This window comes from Hemibagrus wyckioides, unplaced genomic scaffold (genome assembly GCF_019097595.1).
Source record: "Hemibagrus wyckioides isolate EC202008001 unplaced genomic scaffold, SWU_Hwy_1.0 Contig20, whole genome shotgun sequence".
NCBI lineage: Eukaryota > Metazoa > Chordata > Actinopteri > Siluriformes > Bagridae > Hemibagrus > Hemibagrus wyckioides.
The window spans coordinates 15-16,025 of NW_026690781.1; positions in this window are offsets into that span (position 1 = coordinate 15).

The window sequence follows — 16,011 nt, forward strand, 5'->3', positions numbered from 1 at the left end:
TCGTCTTTCTTTCCTAAAGCTTAAGGGAGGATTCTTGGGCGCCTGTTTGCGGCTCATCGGCATGTGGGAGGTAGGCGTGTGGAAGCCTGCAGCAAAGGACCTACTTTAAAGTGCTTATTGTAAGTGTCTAATATCTTTACTGATGCACCTGTGATCCACTAAATTCTCAGTATTGTATCCTAAACTCCAGTGACACTATGTTGGATTGTGACAGTGATGATGTAATTTGTCCTGGGATCAGCTTACAGATCTCGCTGAAGTGCTATTTACTCAGCCCCGGAGTTCTACCAAGACCCAGCAGCCTTAGCCCTTTCAAACCAGACCTTTCCTCAGATTGAAATTAATCAGAAGATGATGGACATTTTTATTGGAAGCTCTGAGCTGTGTCCTTCCTTCTACCAAATTCCTCTTTTCTTCCTTCTGTTCCATTTCTTTTCCCTCACTTCTTTTCTATACATTGCTCAAGCTCTCCCACACGTAAGTAGAAATTAATTTTATTCTTATTTTTGATGAACTTAATATTAAAGTATACTCTTTCTTTCCCTACAGGTCTGTACAGTGAACCCAGCACCCAAGGAGTGGTTTTAGCCTCCACTCTCATCCCTCCTTAAATGTCCCTTATCAATCTATCCCTCTATCCTTGTCTATATAGATAACTACTAATAGTAATTAAGTATAAATAGTAGCTGCAAATAATAATGTTGTAAATAAACTTATAGTTGTATAGTGTTTATATGGTTTACTTTAATAAATGTTTTTCATTTGCTCCTATTACCATCTTTCTGATTATTTTTAATGTCATCAGTATAATGCTGTATAACTTTGCAATAGTGTGAATGAGAGTACATTCCTACACACCATAAAGTCTGATCATCTTTATTTGCACTGACCTTCATCAGTGATGCCTACACTGCTGGAGCCACCACTACTTTTAGAACATGGTTGGGAAGAAGCAGAAGACAGGGGTTTCACCAATTAGAGGCTTAGGAGTTGGGGATGGTGATGGAGTCAGGGTAGGGGATGTGTACTCTTAGATGTGGAGGAATTCCCAGACTGAGGCTCTTTTTCAGATCAACCTTCTGTGGAGATTGTAGGCTGAGTGTTAGGTTAGATTGATGGAAATGAACAATACTCATAAAACACACTGACTTGGTACAGTTAATATATAGTAGTTTCTAACAGAGATACACACTCGCTCACTTATTAAGACTATTTGTACAGTCCTCTGAAAATACTCAAATGTTTTTTATACTTTGAAGACAATTTGGCTTTAAGTTCCAAAAACGTATATAAGGCTATAGACCAGAATTCTCAGATTTCATTTCAGATATTTACATCTGGAGATGTGTAAACAACAACCTGTTATTTGAAATCATCTTATTTTTCCACAATCAAAATACTGGACATGTGACTGGTGTGTCCTGTTGCACAGATGTCCTGTGCTGACTGAGATGAATGTTACTGATATCTCTGAACAATTGGGGAGAGAGCTGGTACAGTTCACAAAGTCTCAGAATGATTTTGCTCTCTGAGGTCAGCTCTCCTCATTTCTCTAGCTGGCCATTTAAACTCAGTAAAGATGAGCGTTTTGCCTTTCAGATTACCTGTATTTATTTCAGACATGTGTTCAAAACTTTATCTCTAAAACTTTATTATATTTATTATTATATCTATTATTTATTATAAACCCACACATTTCATCTGTTTTTGGGGAAAAAACAATGCCAGAATTCGGAGGAACATACGTCAAAAACCAAAGGTTGAGGGTGGGCTTGCTCCTTCATAATTTCTTATTTTACAACTGGGTGACAAATATGGCCAATCTACACTGTTCCTGGTTTCAGGAGTCATTTTTGGGCTCTGTGATTGGGTCCCAGCTTGGGTCAGTATTGAAAGAGTGTTCTTGCTCCTCTCGCCTGACCAGCTGGTACTACTGTGTGGTCCTCTTACTGCCGTCTCAATGCGTTCTTCTTAAAAGTAATTCCTTTGTCCAGCAATTATTACCAATTTGGTCCCCAGAATTTTGATCCATAACTTTTTTTTGGCTATAAATCTTTAAATGTTTTTCCACTGTGACAAAGAAACAGATCAAGCGCTTGTCCTTTGATTTGCATTTTTATCGGATTTCCTCCGAGTGGGTCACAGGTTTGAACCGGATGTTCTGCAAACGCTTTTTGCTTTTTAACATTTATTAGCTAGATGTGCAATATTCTTCTGCTATGGAAACAAATTCTCCCTCCATCTTTGATGACTGGCAGTAAGATGTTATGAGGCTTCATCTCATTTGGATAAAATTAGGTACACAATAAAGGAGCAATACTGGTATGTTTTCTGGAAACTTGGGGCCATTAATTAAGGCCCGAAAGCACCAAAGGAGCAAGGCCAGAGGCCTTGCACTGTAGGTGTGGAAGCCCCTATTGTTTTTGTTAGAATTTATATTTTATTTTATTATTTTATTTTTTCAAACTTTCGGGACATTTTTGGACCCTTTAACATGTTCAAAACTCACCCGAAAATCAGCAGACAGGTTGGAATCTTTGGCCATTAGGCTTTGTCACCGTGGCTCGGCCCCACACACCCGTTACAGCGCCCCCTGGAAAATCTTGCTGCATAGCTGATACACACTTGCACGTATCCATGGTACAACTTGGGTACACACTCCTAGATCTTGCATTAGATCTGAACAACTTTCACGTTGCATGTCATTGCCAAGTCTAATCCACAGGAAGTCAGTTATTTTTGAGGACTGTTTGCAAACGCACTCCAATGGAATTCTGATGTACTCCTAGAGAATTGATACAACACGCCACCAAACCCAGGCTAATATGATCTCAAGACATTGATACAACCATGCCACCTCAAACCCAGGCTAATATGATCTCAAGACATTACTACAACCGCCACCAAACCCAGGGGCTAATATGATCTCTAAGACATTGATACCTTACCGCCACTAAACCCAGGCTAATATGATCTCCAAGACATTGATACAACCGCCGCAAACCCAGGCTAATATGATCTCAAGACATTGAGTACAACCGCCACCAAACCCAGGCTAATATGATCTCAAGACATTGATACAACCGCCACCAAACCCAGGCTAATATGATCTCAAGACATTGATACAACCGCCACCAAACCCAGGCTAATATGATCTCAAGACATTGATACAACCGCCACCAAACCCAGGCTAATATGATCTCGCAAGACATTGATAATGCAAAGGTTGATGAGTGATTTTTTGGATCTCAAATCTTGTATTCAGCTGTGAGAAGCCCTTAAACTTATGGCGAATAAAGCGAAACAGGAAGTGGCTAATAACTTCTGTGTACATTATGTGATCTACATGAAACCTTAGGATTATGTTAAGCACTGAAAGCTTGGATCACACTGATATGACAACTGTGAGTCTTCGGTCATAGCGCCACCAACTGGCAGCAGGAAGTGTGTCACTTTTTAGAAATCTCTAATATTTTCTCCCTTACTTTCACCTGATTTGGTTGAAAATCAGTCAGAATAATGTCAAGACATGGCTGGGATGTGAAACTGTGAAGGAATTTGTGAGATTGTGAATGATGTTGCTGTTATTGTGAGGACATAATAGAAAAATTAATGTTCTTTTATCTTAACAGTGGAAAGTCTCTAATGTGTCAAAAAAAAAAAATTTACATAGAAAGAACAACTTGGTTGTGTAGAGAGTAATTCTGCTTAGTTTCACATGATTTTGTGATGCTCAAACGGCTCACAACAAATTTTTACATTTAGATCAGTCCATTGACTGGACATGGTTTTGTAATCGACTCCCTGCAGTACCTAGACTATGTCCAACTAGAGGCTCTTTTCACATTTATTTTAATTTCTTTACAATATGGTTTCATTTTCACAATTCCATATATACAGAGTCAAACAAAAATGTATATACACTTTCAGGAGAAGAAAAAAATAGTATGATGTAAATTATATTAGTATAATATTAATAATATTAATCATAATATCATCATATATATCAATCTATGAACGTGATAAGCAATAAATTTAGTAACACAATACAATATTGGGCCCTAGTCATGCGAGGGCCCGCCATTGCTGCTTGCAGCTAAACTATTTATTATTTTTTCTGATTATGTGAATTCTTCTTCTATAGTTGGTCAGTCTAATCATTAGGATGTCACTTATAATTGTGGCTTGATCTTGATTCAAAAGTGTATTATTACAGTACAAAAAGTATGTGCACTGTGTATACATAACGAATTTATATATTAATGTTTTGTTTGCTGATATAAAGCGATTGTGATTATATTTAGTTAGTTAGTTAGTTAGTTAGTTAGTTAGTTAGTTAGTTAGATAGTTAGTTAGTTAAAGTTAGTCTCTAAACTCCAGAATTCAGTTTCTTCTGTACATATTTGACATACACTATTTTTTGGTTTTGTATAACTGTATATATATATAATCAGAAAGAGGACATTCTTTAAAAAAGAGGAGATTTGATTTGAAACCTGAACTGCTATCAGGTCCATACTGAACACCTTCTGACCAATCCAAATCAGAGAGTATAAATTTTAATCTCCCAATACTGCACATACAGTCTTATGCAAAAAGTTTAGGCACCCCCTTGATAAATAACAGATTTTGGTGGATTTTTAATTGAAAAGATGTTAACACCGCCTCTCTCTTGGAAATGGAAAAAAATGCACAATATTTTCAGCAAACATTGATGCATAGTTACTTCTTATGCCATAGAATTGAACAAAAATAAAAAATAAAAAGCATTATTATGGCACTGTGCAAAAGTTTGGGCACTCCAAGTGAGTTCCCAGAGTCTCCAGATTTAACTTTTTACAAAAGTTTCAGACCTTAATCAGCTCGTTAGATCCTGATGCATGGCAACAACTGTATCATTAGTAAATGCCAATTTCAAAGCTTTACAAATACTTTGACTCTTCAAACAGCCTTCAAACACTTGCAGGACATGCTGCAACAACCATGGGTTCTCTTCTCCAAAACAGCTGTGTAAGACTCTGAAAAATGAAAGTTATTGATGCCCACAATGCAGGAGAAGGCTACAAGAAGATAGCAAAGCGTTGTCAGCTTACCCAGTTTCCACAGTGAGAAATGTAATTAAGAGATGGCAGTTCAGGGGAACTGTGGAGGTCAAGATAGAGATCTGGAATGACCAAGAAAACTCTCGGAGAAGAGAACTGCTCATATGCTGGTCAGAAAGACAAATCAAAATCCCCCATTTGACTGCAAAAAACCTGCAGGAATATTTAGCAGACTCCAGGAGTGGTGGTGCAGTGGTGGAGGCGACATGCTTGCACAGAGATAAGACCTTCATGGAAGAGTCAGCAGAAAGAAAACCTTACCTGCATCCCCATCACTTAAAATCCAACGTCAGAAAGTATGCAAACACAACATCTACAGAAGCCTGATGCATTTTGGAAACAAGTGCTGTGGACTGATGTGAAGTTAAAAATAGAACTCTTTGGCCACAATCAGCAAAGGCATGTTTGGAGAAAAAAAGGAACAGAATTTCATGAAAAGAACACCTTGCCAACTATTAAGCATGGGGGTGGATCTATCATGCTTTGGGGTTGTGTTGCAGCCAGTGGCACAGGAAACACTGCACGGGTGGAGGGAAGAATGGATTCCACTAAATACCAGCAAATTCACTGGAAGCTTAAACATCACACCATCTGTACAAAGAAAGCTGAAGCTGAAAGAGAGGATGGCTTTCTACAACAGGACAATGATCCTAAACATACCTCAAATCCACTATGGAGTACCTAAAGAGAGCATAGCTGAAGGTTTTGGAATGGCCATCACAGTCCCCTGATTTAAACATCATTGAAGAATTTGTGGGTAGATCTTTAAAGAGCTGTGTATGCAAGACGACCAAAGAATATTACAGAACTAGAAGCCTTTTGCAAGGAAGAATGGGAGAAAATCCCAAGTACAAGAATTGAAAGACTTTTAGCTGGCTATAAAAGTGTTTGCAGTGGTGATATCTCCCAGAGGAGGTGTTACTAAGTACTGATTATGTAGGTGCCCAAACTTTTGCACAGTGCCACAATAATGTTTTTATTTTTATCTTTGTTCAATTTATGGCATAAGAAGTAACTATGCATCAATGTTTGCTGAAAATATTGTGCATTTTTTCCATTTCCAAGAGAGACTGTGTTAACATCTTTTCAATTAAAAAATCACCAAAATCTGTTATTTATCAAGGGGTGCCTAAACTTTTGCATACGACTGTAATTATCAAATAAAAGTCTATCAAGCTGTTATCCAAAAGTCTGAAATAATGTTTCTCTTAAGTGTTTTAATTCAAATCCATATTTTGGTGTGATTTATACACATGGGTTTGTCCATTCTGACTTTTTGGACGCTTTATTATGTCCATTTTATGATGAAACAGGAAAAGACTTTGAAAATCATCTGTCATTTTCTGATCATGTTAAATATCAACACAACTAGACTGAAATATACAGGTAAGATATGCAACTAATTGTAACATGAACAGAGCAAGATATAAACTGATATCTACTGGTTTCCTGTCAGGGTTGTGGACTGTTTTCTGGTCACTAGAGGCCCCCACTGCCTTTTTGTTGGTGTCCAGTCTCTGTCATTATGTCTAATAGAGTGTCTCCTGTGCTTTGTTTAGGTTTGTGTATTTAAGTCACCCTTTTCCTCCACAAAATACTTTGCTTAGTGTTTCCTGTACCTTGATTAAGTCTAGGTCAGCCATGTGCTCTGTTTTATGGCCTTGTTCTTAAAAGACTTTGTGCATCTGGTATAGTTCTTTGTTTTGATTGATTGACAAGTGCTCTTTTGAATGCCTTATGGATTTATTTTGTGGACTAATTAGAATGACTTTTTTGGAAGTATTGACTTTGTTTTTTGATTAGACTCCTGTGAACCTTTTGTATGCTTTTGGATTAACCTTGTGGATTTTGGGGATTTATTCTTTGGAACTACTGTCAAGTCTTTTGAGCTGACTTGTTGGATTTGTTTTGTGGATTATTTGACCTGCATTATTATCTAATTAAAGATAAGTAAACATTTCTCCAGAACTGTGATCTGGTTATCTGCATTTGTGTTCAGCCCCCTTTGATTGTATTCAAGTTTTCTCACTAGTCCTGCCCTCACTCACCGCCATAACCCACTTTTTTATATAGATATATTCATTCAGAGATCTAGTGAAGACCACACCTCTATGGGTCAGGGCTGCAGGGCTATTTTTGGCAGCAAAAGGAGGACTAACAATATTAGGCAGGTGGTCATAATGTAATGGCTTAAAAGTTTATGCATGTATATACACTACTGTTCAAAAGTTTTAGAACACCCCAATTTTTCCAGTTTTTTATTGAAAATTATTCAGTTTAATGTCTCATTGCTCTCTGAAATGAAAGCATAGTACAAATAAGCAACTGGAGTTAAAAAAGAAATCATGGAATCAATTTCTAGACCAAAATGTGTTCTAAACTTTTGACTCATCGAAGTAGCCACCTTTGGCAGATCTAACAGCTGAACACACTCGTGGCATTCTTTCTACAATAGAAATCAAATATTCTTCAGAAAGTTCTTCCCAAATCTGTTGCAGAAGTTTCCATAAATGTGTGGCACTTGTAGTTTTGCTTTCACTCTTCTGTCCAGTTCATCCCAAACCAGCTCCATGGGGTTTAAGTCTGGAGACTGTGCTGGCCACGCCATGTTTTCAAGCTTACCATCTTGTTCTTTTTTCCTGAGGTAGTTCTGGCATAGCTTGGACTTGTATTTTGGGTCATTATAGGATGAACCCCTGACCAGCTAGGTGCATACCAGAGGGTATTGCATGGCTCTGCAGAATGCTGTGGTAGCCGTTTTGGTTCAGGGTGCCTCTCACTCTGTACAAGTCACTGACCCTGGATCCAGCAAAACAGCCCCAGACCATCACACTTCCTCCTCCATGTTTGACAGTTGATGCCACACACTGTGGAACCATCCTTTCGCCTACTCGACGGCATACAAAGATCCTGCGTGATGAACTGAAGATTTCAATTTTTGATTCATCAGTCCATAATACCTTCTTCCAGTCTTCAGTAGTCCAATGGCGGTGTTTCATGGCCCAGGCAAGCCTCTTTGTCTTATTCTGACGTCTTAGTAATGGCTTTCTTGCTGCAACTCGTCCTGTCAAACCTGCAGCTCAAAGTCTTCTCTTCACAGTTGAAACTGAGACTTGCTTACTACGACCACTATCAAGCTGTGCTTGAAGCTGTTGTCCTGTGAGCTGCCTATCACACAAGCTGTTCACTCTCAGAAATTTGTCCTCTGATTCAGTTGTGGCTTTGGGTCTGCCAGACCTCTTCCTGTCAGAGTTTGCCCCAGTTTCTGAGTGCCTTTTGATGGTGAAGGAAACTGTACTCACTGACTTTCTTTGCAATTTCTCTGTAGGAAAGACCTACATTTTTAAGTGTTATGATGGTCTGTCTCTCTTCCATTGTTAATTGACTTTTTCTCGCCATTTTTGTAGCAACACGCTACTTTCTGCAGTACAATACTGTTCAACTGATGCTCACGAGGGTATGGTACCACAGTGTGTTCCAACACTGCTTTTATGCAGACAGAGGGGGTTGTAAGTAATCCAGAAAAGCTGGAAGACCTGTAGGAATTAGTAGCACCAGCTTTCAAGGCTTGATCAACCTCCATTGCTGCAGAACAGCTTTAAATTGTTAACCCATTTTGTGTTCCCTGAAAAAGGCCTTTTTGTATAATTCTGAAATGTACATTATTCTTCAGTTTTGGGTAACCTTACCTTTTTTTTAACCTCTGGCAGTTCACCACTTACCTTTGTACCATTTCAAGCTATTCATTGGACTTGAACGACTTGAATTGCAATAAATAACTGGAAAAATTGGGGTGTTCTAAAACTTTTGACCGGTAGTGTATGTGTGTGTGTATATACACACTTTACTGTGCAAACAGTGTGTATGTGTAAAAATAAGAATTAATAAGAAAAAAAGCTCAGATATTTAGAGACAGACCTTTTTTATTTATATATCTATTATAGAAGTCAGTATGAGTGAGAGTGAGGGGAATCACCTAGTCCCATCCCCTGTGAGCAGTCCATCCCCTCTCAGGACCCCATCCCCTTTGAGGAGGCCACCACCTTCAGGGAGTCCACAGCCTTCAACAGTTCCTTTGCCCCAGCCTTATTTCAATATCGACATCCACAACATTGTGGCTGGTATGTACTATGCTCCTGCCACAATAACTCCTGTCCCACGCCAGGGCATAAGGAGGAGGCAGGACGAAGAGGATGGCAATCAAGAAGCCCCTCTGAGTGAGACGGCATCCTGTGGATCCTGATGGGGAGGTGGAGTTCATCAGGACGCCTGTCCTAGTCCCCACTTGGGTAGTTAGTATTTTTGTGAACGAGATGTAACTTTAAAAAGCTCAGTCTTCACCTCATGTTCATCACCTCGTATTCATGATGTAAGGTATGTATCTGTGGTAAGTATTTCACCCCTAGATTTCAGCATTAGTCTCATCTCTATCATAATCTATAAATGTAAACATTTTAATGATTGTAGAATTGTAGAAAATGTCTGCTGGTTTTTACATTTAGTTTTTGTTAAATGTATAGGATCTTGTTGTTTTTTATTTCCTGTGTTATTAGTCTAATTTACATTAATAATATAATTATATTAATATAATTTGCATTGTTGTTGATTTATGCATTTCTGTAAATATGTAAATATTACATTTTTAAGATTAAGATATTTTTCAATAAGTTATTAAAATGTAGTGTACCCCCTCCCCCCCCATTCCCTTCTAAACCCCCTAAACACCCCCACCCCCAAGTTTAGAGTTTATTAAGATATTTATACCACAGCGATTTCCCAATGATAGCAATGTTTCATTTATTAAACATTAATGTTACATACAGTAAGCATTTCATAAAAATGTCACATCAACCTTTTTAAGAATCACTTTATTAAACAACAATCAGTTTTTAAATTCATTCATCGTCTCAGATTATGTCTGGCATACACATATTTATTTTAGAAATAATTATTATTAATATTAACGTATAATAAATGCTACTAAAATAATGCTAAAGTGATCGTACTAAAATGTTTTAAAATAATGCACACATTTCAATTAGATTCAAGCATTTTGTTGTGGTATAAAATATGTTAATATCTGTAATAAGTTTAAAGTTCGTCATTGCTTGTAAATAGTTATAAATAGTTAATAAATTATTTTTTTTGTTCAGTACTCGTGTCTCCAGTGTCTTTTTTCTATAACACATCATAAGCATTTCTCATTTATTTCTCATATAATTACACTGTAGAAATTCTCCATCTGCTGGAACTTTGGTGTTCAGAAGTAATTCCACTGTTTTCCTCTCACAAGCAAATACTTTCTAGCCAACAGTCTAAACCTGTTAAATCTGTAGAACTAATGATCTGGTGTTGTTGTAATGCCAAATAAACTGATAACAAGTGAAGCTCAAGATGTGATTTTAATTGTACATGTTCAAGTTAATTCACAAAGGTGATTGCAGCATGTTGGTCAAGTGATCAGTTCATAGATGAGACTTAGGAACTAACGCACCATGAGGAAGAAACTTCAGAGTTCAAAGCAGCATCAGCTCTAAATATGGAGGAAAAGCTGTCAGAGAGATGTTGTGGTCAGATAGACACCAGGGTTTATACATTATTAAAAACAAACTGGTCCATCTGTGGTGAAAAACACTGGCAGCTGTGGTTGCTAGAACTTTCCAAAAATGATTGTTACTGTTTATATATATACAGTATATCACTCATGGGATCAGTAAAGTCTATCTATCTATCTATCTATCTATCTATCTATCTATCGATCGATCGATCGATCGATCGATCCATTGTCAATGTGTGAATATACTTTGCCCCAAAAAAAGGGAAAAGCATTGAGTCAGAAATATATTTTGTTCACTACTTGTGTGTTATACCACATTATAACATGAACTGAAGTTTATTAACAGACTTGACATGAACACCATGTACCTCATAGTCCATACACAAGCACACCCTTCACATCACATGGCACCATGGCTCTACTTTCTTTTTGTACATACACGTCCTAGACTATATCAACACATTTGTCTTTACAAACAGACAATAAGAATTTACTACTTTTCCAACTCATCCCAAAACATGTTTTTTACTTTTTTTGTATTATATTTAATACACTACACTCACTGTACCACTTTCGCAAATAACACAACAGCCAACCAAAATAAATAAATGAATAAATAAATAAACCCTTAACAAAAAATCCACAGCATCTTTATCCAGATTCATTGGGGTTTTACAGATTTATCCTCTGGCATACTCTTCAGACACAGAAAGGCTTAATGTTAACAGACCTTTGAGATATTTCTGATACTACTGGTGAATTTTCACTTGCTCTTAACCCTGTTCCTGAAGTGTCACAGACGTTTTGTCTGACAGCTCTTCCATATCCTGCTCAGTATTCATTCATTTTGTTGCTTTTAACTGATCTACATGCTTTTTGTAGGACTTGCCCTTTCCCCAGACCAGGTAAGTAACTGGACCTAATGGCCTTCCACTTCTCTTCCCTTCCCCTGAACTGCTTCACATGTACCTTCTGCTGTGGATAAAATACTCTCACATGAACTGAACTTCTTATTTGTGTTTGCTGCTTTTCCTGCATTTGAGAAGAGAACTGTGGCTGTATCTGTGATAGCCTTCTTCTAATTTTCCTTTTCAGAAACAATTCAGATGGGACTGAAGTATTTCTGTAACAGAAAAAAAATCTGTCAATGCAATGTGGAAGTGTGATGCCTAATTGTTTTTGCTTGTCCAATGACTGCTTAAAGGTTTACAAATTGAGGCCCATTAGCCGAATCAATTACCTTCAGTAATTTATAGCTGGCAAACATACTACACATCACCTCAACTGTTGCTTTAGCAGTAGTAGTAGTCATTAGTGTGATTTCTTTGGCACATAAAAGTCTCTGAGCGTTTTCAAAATGTCAGCTAGTAGTGTTTCAGATGGTCTTTTTGGTGCCAATAAATCTGTGAGGAATGAAATAGTCTTTGCACCTACCATAGACAGAAAAAGTGTTGTGTGTTGTTTGCTTTCTTCGATTCCGCTGGCTTATTGTGCGAAGTGCTCTTCATAGCCTCTACAAAACACAGGCCCGATTCTGTGCTGAACACCGCCATCATCTCTCTCTCTCTTTAACGATCGCTTTTCAGCCTGGTGCTTCGTTGCCAAATTGTTGTCACTGGGTGGACACCTGGAATTTCTGAGCTGAGGAAGAAACCACATTATAACAAACTGAAGTTTATTAACAGATTCTATGAACATGATGCACCTCATAGCGTGTACACAAGCACACACACCTCACGTCACATGCCACCATAGCTCTACTTTTTTTAATACATACACATCAAAGATTATGTCAACATATTTGTCTTTATATTTGTTTTTATATACTTTTTAAAGGATCTTTAATACGCTACAAATAGCTTAAAATTAAACTGATAAAAAAAGGACATGCAGTCTTCAAAGGATAAATTCATAGTTCACTTCTGGCAATAATGTTCTTTATGTGTTGTGCTTAGGGATGGTATGGATGTCCAACAGGAAGTAGATTTACTTTCAAACCAAAAAAATTCATAGTCTGGATTTATTGATGAGCGCACCAGAGAGGATAAAGTAAACAATAATCTCTGGTAATGTAGTACTTGTTTGGAATGAAGACTTGTTTATTCTCAGCCCATTTGATGCTCCATGTAGTTACCGTATGAATATGAACCTCCAACTCCCTACAACCTAATCTGAAAGAAGTGGGCACTTATAATAATTATATAAAATATTAAATCATCATTAAAACTTTCTTGGTAGACAGATCATAATTCATGATGTCATCACTTACAGTTTCCTATTTCCACCTTTTCTCTCTTTTAATCTGTGCACAGTTCCACTTGCAGTACTGTTTCCTTTCCACTCTCTAACTCTGCACTACTGTGTGGTCCTCTTACTGCCGTCTCACGTTTTCCTAAAAGTAATTCCATTGTCTGATTGTCCAATTATTACAAATTTGATCCCAGTTTCGAAACCATTTTAGCCTCCAAAGTTTGCCACTGGTTTCACCTATTAATTGTAGTCCTATATCCCCCTGGATCCATTAATTATTATTTTTTCTGATTATGTGAATTCTTCTTCTATAGTTGGTCAGTCTAATCATTAGGATGTCCTTATGATTATGGCTTTATCTTGATCAAAAGTGTATTGAGTACAAGTATGTGCACTGTGTATACATAATTTATATTAATTACAATGTACACCATCATGGCACCTGTTAGGGGGTGGGATATATTAGACAGCAAGTGAACAATTTTGTCCTCAAAGCTGATGTGTTAGACGCAGAAAAAATGGGCGAACGTATGGAGAAGAGGCAAATTATGATGGCTATACGACTAGATCAGAGCATCTCCAAAACTGCAGCTCTTGTGGTGTGTTCCCGGTCTGCAGTAGTCAGTATCTATCAAAGGTGGTCCAATGAAGGAACAGTAGTTTATGGCGGTGAGTGAGGGCAAGACTAGTGAGAAAACCTGAACACAATCAAAGGGGGCTGAACACAAATGCAAATAACCAGATCACAGTTCTGGAGAAATGTTTACTTATTTTTAATTAGATAATAATGCAGGTCAAATAATCAAAACAAAACAAAACAAATCCAACAAGTCAGCTCAAAAGACTTGACAGTAGTTCCAAAGAATAAATCCCCCAAATCCACAAGGTTAATCCAAAAGCATACAAAAGGTTCACAGGAGTCTAATCAAAAAACAAAGTCAATACTTCCAAAAAGTCATTCTAATTAGTCCACAAAATAAATCCATAAGGCATTCAAAAGAGCACTTGTCAATCAATCAAAACAAAGAACTATACCAGATGCACAAAGTCTTTTAAGGACAAGGCCATAAAACAGAGCACACGGCTGACCTAGACTTAATCAAGGTACAGGAAACACTAAGCAAAGTATTTGTGGAGGAAAAGGGTGACTTAAATACACAAACCTAAACAAAGCACAGGAGACACCTATTAGACATAATGACAGAGACTGGACACCAACAAAAAGACAGTGGGGGCCTCTAGTGACCAGAAAACAGTCCACAACCCTGACAGGAAACCAGTAGATATCAGTTTATATCTTGCTCTGTTCATGTTACAATTAGTTGCATATCTTACCTGTATATTTCAGTCTAGTTGTGTTGATATTTAACATGATCAGAAAATGACATGATTTTCAAAGTCTTTTCCTGTTTCATCATAAAATGGACATAATAAAGCGTCCAAAAGTCAGAATGGACAAACCCATGTGTATAAATCACACCAAAATATGGATTTGAATTAAAACACTTAAGAGAAACATTATTTCAGACTTTTGGATAACAGCTTGATAGACTTTTATTTGATAATTATGTGCAGTATTGAGATTAAAATTTATACTTGATTTGGATTGGTCAGAAGGTGTTCAGCATGGACCTGATAGCAGTTCAGGTTTCAAATCAAATCTCTCTTTTTTAAGAATGTCCTTTTTCTGATTATATATATACAGTTATACAAACCAAAAAATAGTGTATGTCAAATATGTACAGAAGAAACTGAATTTGAGTTTAGAGACTAACTAACTAACTAACTAACTAACTAACTAAATATAATCACAATCGTTTACATCAGCAAACAAAACATTAATATAAATTATGTATACACAGTGCACATACTTCATCAAGCCACAATTATAAGGACATCCTAATGATTAGACTGACCAACTATAGAAGAAGAATTCACATAATCAGAAAAAATAAAAATTAATGGCCCCAAGTTTCAGAAAATCTGCCAGTATTGCCCTTTATTGTGTACCTAATTTTATCCAAATGAATGAAGCTCATAACATCTTACTGCCAGTCATCAAAAGATGGAGGGAGAATTTGTTTCCATAGCAGAAGAATATGCCATCTAGCTAATAATGTTACCGTTAAACGTGACTTTATTGGATTGCCTGCAGAGCTGGCAAGGAGTTCACCAAATCGCTCAGTTAATAACGGCCGGGAACGCTTCCTCAACGGAATCCGAAAACAATCACTGATTGCAGCCAGCAGCATGTTGGTGTTGCGTTCATTTCGATTCACTGCGCAAAACGTTACATAACCAAAGCCACAGTACCATTGACCTCTTCAACTTAAATCGTTCTTAAGCTTCTTGATGAACCGAGGTGAACTCTCTCAGCGTTGCTAAGCCTAAATGCTACAGTTTTACCTACTTCCAGTCCTATGTGACAATTCTAACTACTTTACTAAATGTACTACAGTACATTAACAACTATAGTGTTTTGAGTACATTCTATGTGTTGATTGGTTCTTAAAGTACATGTCTTGTGGCCAGCCCAGCAGGAGACTCCAGAGTGTGTAAAGGCCTGACATGAGCACACCATGGTAACTGTTAGAAAAACACTAACTGATTTGTCATCACTTATTTATTTGTAGGCGATATTGGAGTAGTGTCTGGATATTTTATTTCTGGATTAACTTGATTTGTCTAACGCTTACTCTATCTCCTTGCTATAGCTCTCAGTGTGTGACTGAGAATGCAGAACACTTTGGTTTCAGCTGTGAGTGCTGTGATCATAATTTGGGCATGAATCAGATCGTCTCGGGATATAGCGCTAACAAAGACTACAGCCATTCCAATCATGTCTAAATCAAAAGCCAGAGGCCCGCCAGAAAGCATAGCGCTACGTATAGCGGCTGCATTTTCGGAATCCCAAAACGATCACTGATTGCAGCCAGCGGCGTGTTGGTGTTGCGTTCATTTCGATTCATTGCGCAAAAACAGTATATAACCAAAGCTACAATACCATTGAACTCTTCAACTTAAATCGTTCTTAAGCTTCTTGATGAACTGAGGAGAACTCTCTTTTGGCTTATTTTCTCTCTCGGTGTCTGTGAGTGTCAG